The sequence below is a fragment of the Pinus tabuliformis genome, chromosome 6, assembly GCF_031772625.1.
Source record: "Pinus tabuliformis cultivar Carrire ecotype Pingquan chromosome 6, CPIR1, whole genome shotgun sequence".
Lineage (NCBI taxonomy): Eukaryota > Viridiplantae > Streptophyta > Pinopsida > Pinales > Pinaceae > Pinus > Pinus tabuliformis.
The window spans coordinates 1,927,306,256-1,927,322,321 of record NC_142292.1 but is presented as its reverse complement, the minus strand read 5'-3'; positions in this window follow the sequence as shown (position 1 = coordinate 1,927,322,321).

The window sequence follows — 16,066 nt, the reverse complement described above, 5'->3', positions numbered from 1 at the left end:
ATGACAACTGTACATTTGGCTGCAACACCTGTTGAATTTGCGATGGATCCCACACTATGTTCATTTCGGGGTATTGACCCATAACAGGTTGAGGATATTGAGATCCATAACCAGATTGAGGGTAGGATTGATAATTGAAAGGTACATTTCCCATACCTTGAACATAAGATTGACCTTGGGGTGGTTGGAAACCTTGGTTCGAGTACTGACCTTGGGGTAGATACCCATGAGGCATGTACTGATACTGGGGTTGACCTTGAGGTATAAATTGATACTGAGGTTGACCTTGGGGTACATATTGAGGTTGGGGTTGACCTTGAGGAATGTACTGCACCATGGGTACATACTGTCCTTGAGGTTGCCCCCCAGACACAATTTGTGTACCTTGAGGTTGCCCGCCAAGCGTTAATTGAGGCTGCCCCCCAGGCGGTAACTAGCCACCTTGAGGTTGAGAATTGGGAATAGAACCTGACATCATAAGAATGTTTTCTATGCTCAACAGTTTATTACCATTGTTTCCAGTTAATAACCCATGTTCAATGGGTTGAGGAGATGCTCTCACAAAAGTACCAGAAAGTGACTGATACCCAGAGGGAACAGAAGGACCGCCGTACAAAAAGGATTCAGGAGATTGAGTAATCATGGACGACTGACCAGACATATTTATAGGAGTATAAAGACCTCTAGGTGGATAAGGAGCACGAGGTGGTGAAAAACTTAACCCTGAGTTGTCCAAATAATTAGTTAAAGAAAGATACCAAGTAGTACTTCTAGGTGGACTGTAAAAAATGGATTCACATTCCCTTAGATCAATAGTAGGTTGATTCTCAGGGATAGGGATGCCTATTTCTTCTTCCAGAGCAAGTTCTTCAATAGCTATCAAACCAGAAGGAAGATTTTCGGTGATGACTCTTTCTACCCTAGGTGAATCAGGAGCACTAGAAGTTGGAGAGACTAACCCCAATGTTGGAGTAACAGGTTCAGATATCTCAGGTTCTTCGCCTATATCACTAGTAGATGAAAAACTACCAGCAAGTTTGGAAACCGAAATAGCTTCAGTATTATAGCCTATTTCTAGAGTTTGGTAATCAGGATGAACAACCAACGAAGACTCTCCTTCTTCAGGTGAACCTACTTTACTACCACTAGGAGTTACGAGGACTTTCAAACCTTTGTAATGACTCGGGACGTCTTCAGAGGTTGGCCCCAAAGTCTACGGGACTTCCTCAACAAATCGGCCACGGTTACAACCTGAAGAGACTGGCCCCGAAGTCTACGGGACTGTCTCGGTAATTCAGCCACAGTTAAAACTTTTAACTACTGCACACGCAAACAAAGTAAAATCTCAAAGCAAACTGCCTAAAGTCTCTAAAGAACCAAACAAATTTGAATCACACGCCTAAAGAATCTAGGGTGTCAAACCACACACAAACAGTAACCTTCCAGACCAAAAACACTAGTTGGTGATGAAATCCAACATCGCAGAATTCAGTACAGAAGTGGCGGGTGGAACAGTTACCCCGGCAACCTGCTTAATGAATAGACTGGCACAAGTTCCTCCACTTTAACCATCTCGAGTGAAGTGAACCCCCCAGAAAATCCAATAGAGTCTAGCCGACGTCTGCTCCAGGTACAGTGGGATCTTCCCTCCACCGTCACCTTAGGAAGAATCCTAAAGATAATAGTCACTAAGGTCACCAACAACAACAAATATACCTGGGGAACAGTCTACGATCTGATAGCACGCAAGGGTAGAGTAACAAGCTCAATCCCCTTGCCGACTCCTTGACAATAATCCAAGGTTTACCGACAAGTGACCCCAGGCTCCTCGAAAATGGTTAATCCGAGGTTTACCGTTTGTAGTACGTGCATATCTGGCATCGTTCCCAATGAAGGAGGATTGATTCCCTCACTGGTTCGGACACGATCTCGTGCTTCTCCTTTAAGAGGAGCTTTCCCAGAGCATAAATGTAACTGTTGGATTTATCCTACCGCAAGATAAGCTACTTTTTTGTTTTTACTGTCTTGGAGAGTTAATTACTCTCCTACTCCAAGACACTAGCCTGATCTATGTTGGTGTATCAGAGCCCTAGTAAATAAAAAGTTACTAAGTTAATTTTACTTTAAGCGTTAATTTTTATGGCTTTTCTTTTAGGACAATAGGTAGCGGAGATGAAACTGATGATGTGTAGACTTGACTCAAATCCACTAAAAAGATGCACCTAAGATGATTTAAACTATCTTTCCTTTTCAATGAATTCCCTAGCTAAGAGAGTTGGAGAATGCAAAATTTATAAAGACAGCTTTCTTAACAATGAAAATCAAAGAAAAACTCTCTTTATCTTTTCCAAAGCACACAACACAAGACCACTAATTATTTAACGAAAACTTCCTTTCTGTTTCCAAAGAATTCAAACGCTACTAAAACAAACTTTTTTTTCAAAAGAGATTTTGTATTTTTTCCTATTTTAACAAAGCATGAAAAACTACTTAACAAAAATCAATTTTAAGATCTATGAAAATCTAAGAGAAACTTACCTAAAAGCAAATCTAAGAGAAATTTACCTAAAAGCAAATCTAATGAGGTAAAAGCCTACAAAATATAATTCTAGGATGTTTTACTCAGTTACAATTCAACCAAGGACTAATTCATGCAGAATCATAAATCAGTCAAAAACAAAAATAAAAAGCTTTTGTTCTTTTTCTTAAGAATGAAATTCACATCTTAACCAAAAAGCCTTCTCGAAATTCCGCAAAGAGACAACACAAAGGTAGGTTTCTCACAAAGGTGGATTTTACGAAAGGTCCGACTCCTAAGAAGACTCAAAAGACCAGGGATATCCAAGGTTTTTATAACTTCTAAAGCCAGAGTCACTACAAGACCAATGCAAAAATCAAACCTAGGGCTAGAACTTCTATGAACTTCACTAAAACCCTCGATGCTAATGAAACGAGCTTAGATGAAAACTTTTGACAGGTAACCAGTGGATCTGGGTAGCAAAAAATAAACTATAAACAAAATCTAATGGGTAAAAAGGAAAAAATGGAAAATTTCTAAACTTTTGACAGGGTACGCAGGCAGCCTGTTTGCACATGTGTGGCCATGCTCTGTGTACAAAGCAGAAGTGCATACAGGTACACACTGTGCTTAACGCAGAGGGTGCGTACTGCTCTCAAAATCAAGAAAAATAAAAACTAACTCAACCCTAAGCTATTCCACCCAAATTCACAGTCAATCAGTCAAAAACCAGAAAGAAATCAGATTTTCTCAAATCAAAGTATCAATCAAAAGAGAAATCAATCAAATCCATGTATTCCCCAGCGGAGTCGCCATTTTGTCATGCAGAAAGAGTCAATTTTGCAGACAAAACTGACCTCCCTAGAAGCTAAGGCTTTCTAGTGACAAACAAGACAATCAAGCACTATCTTTCCCTAAATATGCATTTAAAATAAAAGCAACCAGGTGTTCAAGTCTTACCTTTAGTCCAACGCTGTTTGTAGTAGCCAAGCCTCTTCGATCCAGATGAGCTCCTTCTCCTTGAAGCCTGCATTCACTAACAAGCAAATGATTACATAGCACCTGAATAACTCATATAATAAAACATATTCATCATAAAGACCAAGGAGTTTATGAAACAAATTATATATAACAACTTGTTGAGAAAAATGAACTTAATTGTATTAATTGGAAACAAAAGAAACCATTACAACCAGTGCCTTGGTGTTGTGCAGGTCCCTCCCAGGGTCCAGCAAGAGTTCTCCTTTACTTTGATCAGCTCACCGACTTCCAAATGAATCTAAGAAAGGAATGGAATCTATCCTCTCAAGCTCTATAAGGGAGTCCTAATTTCAGCAGCATCTACCCTTAGGAATGTTCAGCTTTCAACCTCCCCTCCCTCTGGCCCAATGCTTGTATTTATAGTGCTTTGGAGGAAGTTAATCAGGTCCACCATCAATGGGATAAGCCCCTCTTTCAATGGGATGCATGAACCATCTGGAGGCGCTCAATCCACGTCAAACCATCTTCTAGAATGCTCTAGATTCGACCACAAGTAACTTTATTGAAGTAAAACTTGTGCCTTTTGACCTTTACAGGAGTACGCACCTACCCCTTTACAGACAGAGCGTACAAGTATGCAGGTATTATGAACTTTAGGTGCGTACACGCAGGTAAGGGTAAGGGAAACTGCGTAACCAGAGTTATATTGACTTTTTAAAGACTTTCTCTCTTTCTTGGAGTTTGACATGAGGAGCAGAGGTATAAGACTTGCCAAGGAGGACAGTATGACAATTGATGGAGCCATACTGACTGCAAATAGTCATGGTGACAAATTTTAGTGTAACAATTCCCAAGGTAGCTTCTATTAGATTACTTTTATCTGTTGTTGCTGCTTTTGATTTTGAGGTAGAGCAGATGGATGTGAAGACAACAATTCTTCACGGGGATCTGGAAGAAGATGTATACATGAAGCAATTTGAAGGCTTTGTGGTGAACGGTAAGAAATAAATGGTGTGCAAGTTAAAAAAGTCTCTATATGGGTTAAAAAAGTCACCAAGGATGTGGTATCAGAAATTTGATACATTTATACAGGGACTTGGATTCACCAGAAGAAAAGAAGATCACTGTGTGTATTTTAAATTAATTGGTGACCATGTTATTTATCTAGTATTGTATGTGGATGATATGTTGCTGGTTGGAAATGACAAATAAATTATCCAGGATTTGAAGACCCAATCATCCTCCAAATTCGACATGAAATATCTTGGCGTTGCAAACTGTATTTTGGGCATGGAAATTAAATGAGATCGGGAAAAGAGGAAGCTCTGGTTAAACTAGAGGAAGCATGTTGGGACAACACTGCAGAGGTTTAATATGTGGAATAGAAAACTGGTGAAGGTTCTTATTCCTGTAGGTGTAAATTTATTTGATGAATAGTGTTCTAGGACACAAGAAGAGGAAGAGGCCATGTCTCGTGTTCCATATGCAAGTGTAGTTGGTAGCCTGATGTATGCAATGGTTTGTACTAGACCAGACATTGCACATGCAGTGGGAATATTGAGCAGGTTTATGTCAAAACCAAAGAAGGAGAATTGGACAATAGTGAAGTGAGTTTTCAAGTATTTGCATGGCACTAGTGATTATGGTTTGTGCTACCAAGTAAGACCACGATTGGACGGAGTTTTAGACATCCGTGGCCTTGTTGATGTAGACTGGGGTGGAGGTCTGGATCAGAGAAGATTTACAAGTGGGTATGTGTTTAACCTATTTATAGGTAGAGTCAGTTGGATGAGTAAGAGAAAGTCTGTAGTGGCACTTTGAAATATAGAGGCAAAATACATGGCATCCACTCATGCAAGAAAGGAAGCAATTTGGTTGCAGAGATTGTGTTTCTTGGCAAAGAACCCTGCTTGTCATTCAAAGACAAAGCACATTGATGTTCAGTATCACTTTGTGAGGGATATCGTTGAGGACAAAAAGGTGCTACTGGTAAAGGTGGACACTTTGAAGAATACTGCAGATGCATTAACAAAGTCTATGAGCACTAAGAAGTTATCTTAGTGTAGAGAAACAATGGGAATTGCAGGGCTAGATCAATGACTAAGCTCTCCTATGGCCCCCTATGGAAATAAAACAAAAAGTGGAAAAATGTTGGGTTGTGTTATATTCTTTCCATGACTACCCCACACACTGGGGTGTCACAGGGGGTAGATTCCCCCCTTGTCAGGGGGTATGCAGGGGGGTCGTATCCCCCCTACACAGTGTTTGGGGCAGCACCCCGAGAATTTCATTTTTGGACCCTATATTAGGTGGGCGGACCTACGTATGGTTTTGTGCATGAATTTCACACATGTTGTTCAACATGATGTTTTTCAGTCCATTGTATTTTGTAGATCCAGCCAAGGGAACTACGGTTATGTTCTAATCCAGGGTTAATGGATTGGGGTTTATGGATGCTTTGACATGTATATATATGTATTGTAACATTGAAAGGAATACAATGAAAAATCAATCTGGTAGTCTTGGTTTTTGGATCTAGGGGAAAATCTCTATGCATATATGTTTTATGTTTTATTCTCTCACCATTGTTTGTTTTCTGTTTTTAAAATTCGTATGAACATAATTTTTGTACAGTGTCAAAACCTAGAGGTGGAATGTTCAACTCAGTTGAGTAAACAATCATTGTAGCATGACAAGGTATGGAAATTATATTTTTATGGTGCTTATTCTAGGGAAAGAAATGGGGTAGGTGTTTCAATAGTATCTCTAGAAGGTAGCTTGATCCCTCTCTCTTGCAAGCTAGAGTTTGAGGCCACAAACAGTGTTGCTAATATGAAGATTTGTTTTTGGGGCTACAAGAAGATAAAAACCTTATCAATGGGTGTTTATATGTGTTTGAGGATTTAGAGCTAGTGGTGAAGCAAATTAAAAATCAATGTCAAACCAAGAATCCAAGATTGAAGTCCTATATGAAAGAAGTATGGGATTTGATTGAAAATTTTTCTTAACCCAAAGAGCGAAATAGGATGGCTAACTATTTGACAATTGTTGCTAGTAATTTAAAACCCCCCCAAAACCCATTGCTCAGATATGAAGTTGAGTTCAAGTACAGACCTTGAGTACCATATAATGTGAAGCACTAGCAGGCGTTTGAAGATGAGGAACAAATAAAATGCTTTATTGAGGTCGTTGAAGAATTCTAAAACTTGGTGATTGATCAGGAGGACAAGAAGATAACATATGAACCATAAACTGATTGCAGGGAATCTATTGTTGGTCAGAAATTCTTGCAACTAAAGGGAAATGACATCCCCAAATGGTTTCTTCCATTGGAAACGATTTTCAACTCAAATGATGTGGCTGCTAAGCCAACTGAACAAGAGCTTGAGGAAGATGTCGAGGATTGTAATATTGGCACAGAAGGAAACTCTAGAGTCATCAAGCTAGCTAAAGGAGTTCCAGGGGAATACAAACAAAGATGTCTTGAACTTTTTAAGGACTACATGGATATGTTTACTTTGTCATATGATGATTTGAATACTTTTGACACCAGTGTTATGCAACACAAAATTCCTTTAAAAACTAGAGTGAAGTCGTATAAGCATAAGCTTAGAAAAATTAATCCTCTATTATTCCTATCAATTGAAAAGGGAGTGAAGAAATTGTTACAGGCTAATATTAATGTGCCTTTGAGGTGCTCAGACTGGGTAACAAATTTAATCCGAGTTAGGAAGAAGAATGGGGAAATAAGGCTATTTGTAGATTTGAAATATTTGAATAAGGCCTTGCTAAAATATAGCTATCCTCTACCTAAAATGGATTATGTTCTATAGAAAGTGGTAGCGTCGTCCCGAATGTTTATGATGGATGGTTTCTCTAGATACAACCAAGTCAAGGTAGACCCTGAGGATTATATTTTTTTTTCTTTTACTACAACATCGGGAATGTTTATGTATGCTAGAATGTCTTTTGGCCTCATAAATGTTGGAGCTACTTCCAAAGAGTGAGGGATATAACATTTTTTAGGGAGCGGGATAAATTCGTAGTAATATATATGGATGGCATAAATATTTTCTCTAAATCTGATGAAGAGCACCTCAAGCACTTGCAACTAAATTTTGCAAAATGCAGAAGGTATGGTCTATCCTTAAACCCTGAGAAATCATTGTTTGCTTTAAGTGAAGGGAAACTGTTGGGCCACATTGTGGAAAATGAAGGAATAAAGATTGATCCCAAAAGGGTGGAGGATATTAATAATGTTTCATTACCAAGAAATAGAAAAGAGATTCAGGTTTTCTTAGGCCGAATAATCTTTTTAAGAAGATTTATACGAAACTATGTTGAGGTCGTCAAAGAAATCACAAAAATGTTGAAGAAGGATAGGGAAGTCAAGTGGACTATAGAAGCCCAAGAGTCATTCTCTAGAATTAAAAAATATTTTGTAGAAGCTCCAATATTAGCTAGCCTAGATTATCATAGGCCATTCCTCATTTTTTCTTTTGCCTCTCCTAACATGATGGTAGTCGTTTTATTATAGAAAAATATTGAAGGAGAAGAGCAGCCCATTGCATTTTTCAGCCAGGTGTCATGAGATGCAGAGATGAAGTACAATATCTTAGAGAAACAACCACATGCCTTAGTCAAATCTCTAAAGGCCTTTTGAATTTATGTCTTGTAGTCAAATATAATAGGTTATGTTCCTACAAATGTTGTGAAAGACATTCTCATGCACGGTGATAGTGAAGGCAAAAGAGGCAAGTGGATTTTCATGATTCAACAATATGAAATGAATATGAAATGCACTAAGTTGATAAAGGGGAAGGGATTAGCTAAAATATTGTTAGAAGCTAACCGCCAAGGCTTGAGAATAAATTTGTTGGCAAATAACGAGGGAGAAGAGGAAGAAGAGAATACTGAGAACTACACATAAAATATCTAGATGAAATACCTAGTCCCACAGTGGTATAAGTATCTTGTCCATTATTTAATTTTGTTGAAATGGCCAAATTTGAATTTTGACAAAGTTAAATACAAGGCCTTGAGGCTACATGATCAGAAGATTGTTATCTCAAATGGCCAGTTGTACTGGAAGGACTCAGTGGGGATTTAAATTTTATGCCTGGTAGAAGAATATATTTCGAAAGGTGATTGATGAATTCCATAACTATGTTTGTGGGGGACATTACAATTGGAGAGCCATAACCCATAAGATCCTCAAAGCAGGTTTATATTTTCCGAAATTGTTTGGTGAGGTTCATGCTTATGTTAGGTCCTATGAAAAATGTCATATTTTTTCTGAGAAGCAGAAGATAGCATCCCTCCCCCTAGTCCTCTTTCTTTTGTGGAAGATACCTTAAGGAAATGAGGGCTAGACTTCATAAGAGAAATAAATCCACAATCCACTAGTGAACACAAATGGATACTTACAACCACTAATTATTTCACGAAATGGGTGGAGGCCATCCTAGCCAGACATGCAACCAATGTAGTGGTCATCAAGTTTATGGAGGAGAATATCCTTGCTAGATTTGGCTATCCATGGAAGATTATCAATGACAATGCTTAGGTATTTAAGTGAGCCAAGTTTATCAGTTCCTCAAAAAAGTACAATGTCGTCGTGGGACACTCCACCACCTACTATCCATAGGGAAATGGTCTCGATGAATCTTAAAAAAAACTCCAGTGAGGATTATTAAAAAGACCATATCAGAAAATCAGAAAAACTAGGACTCACAGCAAAAATTATCTCTATGGGCCAACAAAGTTACTACCAATAGGTCAACCAGCAAGTCTCCCTTTGAGTTGGTATATGGAAAGGCTGCAATTTTTCCTATCCAACTACACATACCAATGGATAAAATTCTACAAGATGTTGAGGAGGATCCCAATTCTTTGACCAAGAGAAAATTCAGCCTCTAGAACTACAAGAAAATAGAGGACATCTAACTCATTATTTGATTAAATATCACGAAACTTGGATGAAGGTTGGTTTTTACAAAAAGGCAAGGGATAGATCCTTACAACCAAGAGATTTGGTGCTCAGATGAAATTTTAAGAGAGAGGACAAGGGAAATAATGAGAAGTTTGATCCCTTGTGGTTTGTACCTTTCAAGATATTTGAAGCAAAAGGAAGTAACACCTTCTTACTAGAAAACTTAGATGGTGAAGTGCTTGAACTTCATGTCAATTGGCAGTTTCTCAAGCTCTATTTTCATCACTAAGGAGGTCCATTTTGACCCGTTGTATATACCTGTGAACCATTGTACATACCAATAACGCTTTAAGTTCTTACTTCTTATGTTTTTTCTTTTTATGTACCTGAATAACTTGACCCCATTCCCAATAGATAGAGCTTCTAATATGTAGGTTCTCAATGCATTGCTTGCAATACAATGTCCCCAATTGGATTTGATGTTGTTATTTGTCATATAATCTTTCATTTGTGTCAAATGGTCCTATTTTTAATCCCTGGTATAGATTAGGACGGGTGCAATCTTTGTTGACCAAAGGGAAAGCTAAAAGGGAGAGCCGACCATTAGCACCCAATATCGGAAGGACTAGAAGGCATCATATTAGAACCTCGAAAGGCTCAGAACCTCGAGACCTAGGAACTTTATAACCTCAATGAAATTCCTCTTTAAGAAGTTTATGATCTAATACCAGGGTAGTAGGGTTGAACTTATCAGAGGCCAGAGTCCTAGTATATTAAAACTTCATCATATCGAAACCCCGAAAGGATAAATATAAGAGAAGGAAAAACATCAGAACCTAAATTTCGAAAGGTTGGTTATTTCGGAGCTTCATAGATTGAAATCTCATAAGTTCTTAATAATCACAATTTTTTAGAAGCGTCAAGGTAATGATGAGTGCGGATTTATAATGGAAATCATTCATAAAGCTAAGGACCCAAGGACCCTTTTCTGTCTCCTTCAATGGGACACATGATAGCAGGTGATTAGGTCTGAGAAGCTCACAAATCAGATGACATCAACATGATGTGGTAGTACGGAGGACACATGACAGTCATATTTAGTCTTTTTGGGTGGCCTAATGGGGTGCATCTATGTAACACATGTCACCACTAAGGAGACACCACGTGGAGTTGATGACATCAACTTGGGATCATCTCAGAGGTCAAAATTTCAGAGTTTGTAGTTTTCATCAACTCCTGTCTAATTGTTTTATGGCGAATTTCTAATCTGATATGTGGAGCTCTGATGTGGCTGGCATTTGGTTGTGGGGACTGAAAATACCAAGGGAATAGATAAGGTCTTAGCACCTAGTGTTGTAACAATGCAATGTGGAAAGTATCTCGGAGATTAGAAATTAGTATATAGGATAATGTAGATCTTGTAGCTCCTATCCTAATTGATATTTAAAATAGTTATGATGTGTAGGGGCTTCCAATGTGATTAGAACTTGGTCATTGAGCTCAGAAAAATGAAAGGTAGAGAGAAAGTGCACTAAGAGATAGGCCCCTAGAACGATTATAAATGCCTTAGCCCATAAATGCTATGTCTTCGGTCACAACATATGGTCCTATGGTGGATAAACAAAAAAGAGGAAGCATAAAGGGACAAAAGCATCATAATTTTTTGATTTTGTAATGTTTCTCTTAATAGAGTTATGATATGTTAAGTCTTTGATACTGCAATGTAGAGAGTATGGAGGATGAATGGATATGTAGCTAAGTTTTAGAACATGTCCAATGCCACCACAATCCAAGCGGTTAGAGGGAGAAAACAACAAGTAACCATGGGAGGAATACAATGGTAGAGGTGTGGCCAGATCTTCAACCCAACACAAACCTAGATAATGAACCCTAGGTTTTTCTTATTTTGGTTCTCCCTATAAAAAGGGATGAAAATTTCATTATAAGGGTTCTTAATTCTGTTTTTAGAGAGTGGTTCCATGGTTCGATTTTCCTATTCCAAAGGATGTAATTGTTTTGCACAATTTTACAAGTTTGGACTTGTAACATGTATTTCATTCTTGAAGATTAATGAATACATTTATGGTGATTCTAAGAAATGGAATATGTAGTATGTGTTCTCCCTCTGTGTTTCGCTTCATGTGTGTTTTTGTTCCTCAGAAATTATGTATTTTGTAGTTGTTGGATTCACTCTTAAATCATAGATTTAATTATGTTATATTGTAGCAGAAAGTACCTATGAGATATTGATCTGAAAGCCCTAAAATGCACTCCATAATGTTTTCACTTCATTTCCTTTATCTTTTTATGATTCTAGTGGCATTTATTGCATAGGATTCTATGTCTGTCCAACCCTCTGCACTAGGTTCCCTCCTTATATTTCTTCTTTCCATATTTACTGCGACGTCTGATCAAGTTGCATTTTTTATGTTTAGGCCACTATACCTAAACATTTACTCTTGGGAATGATATTTTGCTTATGTGTATATTCAATCTGCCCTAGAGAAGGATAATTGAGAAAAAAAAATTTAAATAATTTTACATTTATCTCTACAGTATCACTGATTCATCTTCAAGAGAGACTAAGATGTCCTACGAACTAACCTCTCCTCAACCTGAGGGTTGTCTCTAGGAGCTACAATAGAGACCTTATCATCAACACAATAATTTCCTCAGTTGAAATCTGTATGCAAAATATATGCCACTCATAATTTGACCTTCCTATTTTGGCCATCATAATTCGATGGGATACCATGTCAACCCCCATTATTCATGAAAAAGGGAATAGCCACATGATCATGATGAGAATGCTATAGAGTAGTTAATATTGTAACTCTAGTTAATAGTTGGAGTCAACCTAACCACTAATATACTATCGAGTTTGTTATAACAAGGCCACTAGGAGGAAAAGGGGTTCCATTATTTTCGAGTGCATCTTGTTTAATAGATGCGTAGAGAAGTTGGGAAGGATAGGGAGAGAAAACACAGGGATGATTTTTACACTGCAGTAGCCCATGGGTCACATGCATTACTTTTTTGTAATTTTATCTATTTTCTATTTAGAGAGATATCAGAGCAACCTCATTATCAAGCTCGGTTATCCCCATAAATGGTTTCCCATGTTATATCACGTTCCAATGGTAGTTTGTGAAATTTTATATCATTGTTCTTTATATTTTGCATAATTATAATTTGCATGCATACACAATAAACAATAATTTATAGATCCATAACTCTAAAGAGAAATAAATCCTCATAGTTTAGAGTTTGGATTTTCTTTAAATATGATTTTATTTTATCTTCTATAATAAACTGTATAGTGGAATATCCATGGTATGTTATAGATCACTAAGTAATATAGTACTCTAACATATGGATTACAACAAGGAAAAATCATCATTTGAAATGAGAACTATTTTTGGGAGCTTATGAGTAGTTAATCATCCCACTTTTTGGAAGATTTATAGAAACAAATTGCAACATTACCATTTTAGGAAGATCTCTTTAACCTTAAAAAATCATACCTTGCTCTCCTTTTAATGGAATCCACATCTAGAACATCCACATTAGCAACCATGGAAGACAAAAGGTAATTTTGTTCTCATCGTAGAGGATCGAACTTGTAACAACTTTTGGATGAACTTACATAAAATCAAAATCAAAACAAAATCTAAGGTGGATAAGGTAAGTATGGGGCATAAGCTATATGAAACCTTTAAATAGAAGGAATATTACATTTATCAATAAGATTTGTAGACCTTCCAACATCTATGGTATGTGTTAAAATATGGAGAAAACATTCATACCTAGAATTTTCTTTATATTTATGGCTCTTAGTTAATTGAAAATATATCACTTTAGAAAAATTACAAAGGCAGGGATTCCACAATCTTTACTTACTCCATCTATGGTATCACATTGAAGAGGCAATTGAGCATCGATTAAACTCTTGGTCCTTTTCCTTTGCATTATGAGGTGAACGAGTCATCATATTCTGCCAAATAGATAGAAATAGAGGAAGCACTCTAACAACATTTTTCCTTATGGTCATTAAAGTCCTTTAGCCATCCTTTTATCAACAAGTCTTGATGACTCCACCATGGTTTCCTCCTTTTAGAAAATTGAAAGGAAAGGAATTTAAAAAACTTTAAAATCCTACAACATTTAGAACACTAGATATGTGAAAGAATGAGTAAATATACCTTAGAGACAATCCTCACCACCCTTTGGACTAACCTTGCCTAAAAGAGAAATGATCTATAACTAGTGTCCTAAAATCCTCAAGCTTAACCCTTTAACCTTATATTCAATTCGAAAATTTGTAATCAAATAAATTCTATAGTCTGTAACGCATGGGAACCTCCTCCTTGAGGTTTTATCATTCTAAACATTAATGGTGCTTCTAAGTGAAACCCTGGACCAAAAGGTTTTATAGGAATATTCATGAGAAGCATAGGAATTATCCTTCAAACATATACTAGTTAAATAGTAATTAAATGAAACAACATAGCAAGGATATATTCTCTTGAATATGGTCTTCAAGTATCCATTAATGAAGTTTAGTCTAGTCTCATATCCAAAGGTGAATACTTTGTAGTTGATAATGTAGATGCATAAAAAGATGCAAAATGGATCTCTTACATCAAACATTTTAAGGAGCTAGAGATTTGGAATTAGCATGTAAAGAGTTAACTATCCGCTTTCTTAAATATCTATTAACATTCCCTCACACATTCAATGTTTAGGTATCAAGTTGGAAGAAAATCTAGCTAGTGAATGTCTTAACCAGTATCCTACCCCACTTGATCTTCATTGAAGTTTTAACATCTTTGATCCATTAAGAGATACTTGTTTAGTAATTTCTCTGAAAAGTGAATCTTCACCACAACAGGAGACTACCCTAGCTTCAATGCATATCCACACTCCATTCCAAATCCCTGCGACTACATGCCACAATCAAAATAGGATGTTTGAATTACTTGTATTACCTCAGTATAATGTTCCTTTGGTGAAAGTGGTCATGATGTTATCAATTCAAACCCATTCTGCACCTGTTGATGTTTCCTTTTGCATATTACCATTATTGTAGTTTAACTCCAATGTTTGATCCATTTGTAGTTTAACTACTTGGATGAAATTTTAGACCAATTGATGAAATAAAGGAAAATGTTGGTCACTAGGTACGAAACATTAAGAATACTCACTCTCGGTAGAACAAATACTATTAGAAAATTAACACAGCCATGGATAAGTTTTTGGTGGAGAGGAGTGAAGAATAACAAGAAATAATCCTTAAAATAGATGCTTTACTGTTACAATTAAAGAATCTAGACAACAAAGTGTCCACCCTAGATAAGAATGTTGGAGACCTAAATTTCCATAGTAGTGATGAAAAGAAAGCAAATCCTGAAGCCATCCAAGTTGACTCTCCTATATTAATTGGTTAGAATGATTGGTTTTGGTTTTGTGTAACTGAAGAAAAAAATTGATTGTTATACTAGCTACAATCACGACATAATCAATATATTTCTAGATAGAATTACAATTTTTCCTTTATAAAATTGTTCTCTTATAATAAGACTCGTAATTTTGATAGAAAACTTGTACATTTTCTATTGGTATAGTTTCTAAAATGATAGGTTACTAAACATACAATGCTTCTTTTTTCTTATTTAATACACAATCATATCTAGCTTACAAAACTATACCATTTAAAATTTATATATTTTAAAACAATTTAAAATTTTATTTCAAAGTAGATTAACCTTCTCTAGATTACACCTTTAACTTACTACTACATGGCATATGTTTAGTGCAATGTACATATGCTTTCATTATTTTAATATTTTATTTACATGAATTAGGGCACCTTTTATTCCATGACATCTTGAGAATAAACTTTTGACTTTTATAGTAATAGGTGTTTATATCAAGCCAACGTTAAAGGGAAAATGTTGGGTTGTTCTTGACTCAACCTTAAAGTGATATATTTTAAAATAATTTAAAATTTTATTTCAATGTAGATTAACCTTCTCTAGATTACACCTTTAACTTACTACTACATGGCATATGTTTAGTGCAATGTACATATGATTTCATTATTTTAATATTTTCTTTACATGACTTAGGACACCTTATATTCTATAACATCTTGAGAATAAATTTTTAACTTTTATAGTAATAGGTGTTTATATCAAGTCAACTTTAAAGGGAAAATGCTGGGTTGTTTTTGACTCAACATTAAAGGGGTGAGTTTAATCTTAATATTTGATATAACTATTGAATATGTTTTTATTATTTTGATAGTTTAATGTTAATATTTGATATAACTATTGAATATGTTTTTATTATTTTGATATTTTTTAATGTTGTAAAGAGGAGCTGTCTAATATAGTATGGAAGAGATGTGGTAACGTATTCTTGTTTTAGGCATTTTAATTGGGTCAAATTACATAAAAATTAAATTAAATTAAGAAAATAAATAAAATATAAAATTAATAATTATAATTATAATTAAAATAGCCTAGATCCATCTTTATTTTGGATCTACCAAGTGCTCACAGGGATCCAAAGTTAATATGGATCTAGGTAGGTTTGGTGATAAGTGGCATGTTGCATTATTCAATACATAGTTA